The following is a 3,299-nucleotide window of genomic DNA, read 5'->3' on the forward strand; positions in this document are numbered from 1 at the left end:
GTCATTTCCTTCCGATTAAAGGTACACTTGTAATTCAACAATGTTTTCGTTTATGCTTGATAATAATATATGATTGTTCATGTTGTCTTTTACATTCTTTATATTTCATCCTTCGTCATTGTTCGATGAATTTATGAAGGTAAGTCCTTCATAACCTTCGTCCGCAAATCATTATATCCTAAGGGAAATAATGCTTCGGAGGACGAAGGACTTTAACGATTAATATTTTCTATGTTGCCTTGTTCTTAACTCTTAGCACTTGAGAACAAGTCTCCAACATTGGCGCCCACCTCCGGTGAACTCACTTCCATTTCTTGAGCTTGTCAACACCTTCGGCAAGCCTTACCTTCGTCATGCCGCCGAAGAAGGCTTCAGCAGCAGGGGCTGGCACGCTGCAGCCGCTGGACCCCAATCAAGACGTCCTTTCTCTTAGAGAGGCACGAAGCCAGAAGAGGAAGGCTGCCAGTCCAACACCTCCGGAGGATGATCTGGATCAGGAAATTCAAAATCTGGAAATCCTTCAGCAGCAGGTTCAACGCAAGAAGGAGAAGATGGCCCGTCTAGCTGATCTTCAGAGACAAATAGATGAAGCTTCCGAAGAGGTTCGTCATCTTGTTCAAGATGATCAAAACCGAAGGCCTCCACGCAGAGAGCTTCACCAGGAAGACTTCCGTAATGAGGATGACTGGTATGACGATTTCCATCATGGAAACTTTGCTTTTGATGATGCTTCTCCTCTCTCAACAGAATTGCAGGCTACACCTTGGCCACAGACCTACAAGCCACCCCAGCTTCCCATATATGACGGTCACTCAGACCCTAAGCAATTCCTAATGAGCTACGAAGCAACTATATCTTCGTACGGTGGCAATACGGCAGTTATGGCAAAATCCTTTGTCATGGCCGTCAGAAGCGTTGCTCAGACTTGGTACTCTTCTCTTCGGCCAGGGACAATCACTTCTTGGCAGAAATTGAAGGATATGCTGATAACTAGCTTTCAAGGGTTTCAGACGAAGCCGGTCACTGCTCAGGCTCTCTTTCAGTGTACTCAGGACCATGAAGAGTACCTTCAGGCATATGTCCGAAGGTTTCTACGATTGAGGGCACAGGCGCCAACAGTGCCCAATGAGATTGTCATTGAGGCCATGATCAAGGGGCTTCGGCCAGGGCCGTCAGCACAATATTTTGCCAGGAAGCCACCACAAACGCTGGAAAAGCTGCTCCAGAAGATGGACGAATACATTCGAGCTGACAATGATTTTCGTCAAAGAAGGGAGGTGGCTTTCAGGTTTTCTGAAATGACCAGGGGCTTCGGAGGAAGGTTTTACCCGAGGCATGTCAGATCAATTCACAATTCTACTCAGAATGATGATAAAGGGAGTCAGCAGCAAAGGCCACAATACTCCTCACAGGCTTCAGGGCAACAACAAAGCTCCTTCCGACCTCCAGCTCCAAGGAGCAGAGGCGCTAGGGGCTTCGGAGGAAGATTTGGCGATCAACCGAGAAGAATCTTTTGCTTATTCTGCGGTGAGAACAAAGGCCATACTACCAGGATGTGCCATGTTACTATTCAGAAGCAAAAGGAAATAGCTGAAGCAGCAGCACAACAGGCTCAGCCGAAGCAGGTCATGCATACAGCTTCGTATCATTCGCCCTACATCCCAGAATATGTGGGTAATCATCCTGCAGTTTCTGTTGCTTCGGCGAGTCAGCCTCAAGCTTCCTGGCAACAGCCTCCGCCTCCACCTCCGTTGCAGCGAGGCCAGCAGCCAGAAGGGAGCCAGTATACTCCACACCAGAGGGACTTCAGAGAGCAGTCCGAAGCTCGTACAGTCAATAGCACTGTGCCAGAGTCAAAGCACATCTATTGACGAATATCCTACCTTAATAGCAATCTTTTTCATTCAGTTTTATTTTCTGTAATAAAGGACATTGTTTAGGTTTCGTGTAATTAGTTTCGTTGATTCCTACAAAAAATATGTTGTTTTCTCCACAGGCTTAAATTGATCGAAGTTCAAAGACTTGAGATAATAAGAAGGACCTTCGAACTATCAAAAATTCTTCGAAGAAACAAAAAGTCGTTCTAATGAACGCAGAGTAAGTTTGACGAAGTCACAAAAAAGCCGCTCCGAAGGGAGCGCAGCGTAAGTTTTCTACTCCAAAGTCGTTCCAAAAGGAATGCAGAGCATACAGGGAAAAGTCAACGCTGATACCGCCTAAGTAAAAGGCGAAGAAGCTCCAAAGTCGTTCCTAAGGGAATGCAGAGCTTACAGCGAAAAGTCAACGCTGATTCCGCTGAAGTAAAAGGCGAAGAAGCTCCTAAGGGAGGCTTATAGCGAAAAGTCAACGCTGATTCACAAAAAGATTATGTGTTTTATCGCGCAGATATGCGTGTACCTTCGGAATATCACCTTACATAGCATAACATCATCACATCATTTTTGCATAACATAAGCATCATACATCATACTGCATGTGGCATAAGAAAGAGATATGATATCAATCTTCGGGAAAACGCTTTGAAAAAGGGGCAAATTATGCCAAATCACAAGGAGAAACAATATTGATCTCTGAAGTATAGCCTTGAAGAATGTTTCTACGAAGCTTCAACACTTTTCAGGATACTTCGGATATTGTTGTAATAAATGGTAATTCTTCTTCATGAAGCATGAAAAGAAGGGAAGGTGTTTTTCGCCAAAGACTCAAAAACGGTACGTATGTAAAGTTTCATGCATCGTAAAGAATTGAACCATAAAGAAAAATAAAACAAATAGATTACATACAGGATTACAAGATATTACACATGTTACATTTAAAATGTTTTTACAATAGCACTTAGTCTTCCCTAAGTACCACCTCTGCAGCTTCGTTCAACAGTCGATCGACAACTTCATCCATAATAGCTTCAGCCATCTTTTTAATCTCATCGTCACCCCTAGGCCGTGCACCCGGGGATACTTCAGTAGGATCTGAGGAAGGGCAGGACACGGCTACATTGCTATTACAAATCGCAAACAAATCTTAAAGCCTAAGATTACAACACGATAAAAACTATTATTTAATACCTAATTGACCTTCGGCCTCTGCGCTCTTTTCAGCAGCCTCAGCTACTTCTCTAGCATCGTGAATGCCCTTTTCACTTCTTCGAACAATTTCTCCGGCCATTTCTCGGCCACCATTATCCCAGATATCGGTAAAAAATTTTCCGCCAATTATACTAGCTTCGGCCGAAGGATCTTTTGCATCTTCAAAGGACAAAGCAGCTTCGGATTGTGCTAGAATTTTTACATGTTCGCAGC

This window comes from Zea mays, chromosome 9 (genome assembly GCF_902167145.1).
Source record: "Zea mays cultivar B73 chromosome 9, Zm-B73-REFERENCE-NAM-5.0, whole genome shotgun sequence".
Taxonomy (NCBI): domain Eukaryota; kingdom Viridiplantae; phylum Streptophyta; class Magnoliopsida; order Poales; family Poaceae; genus Zea; species Zea mays.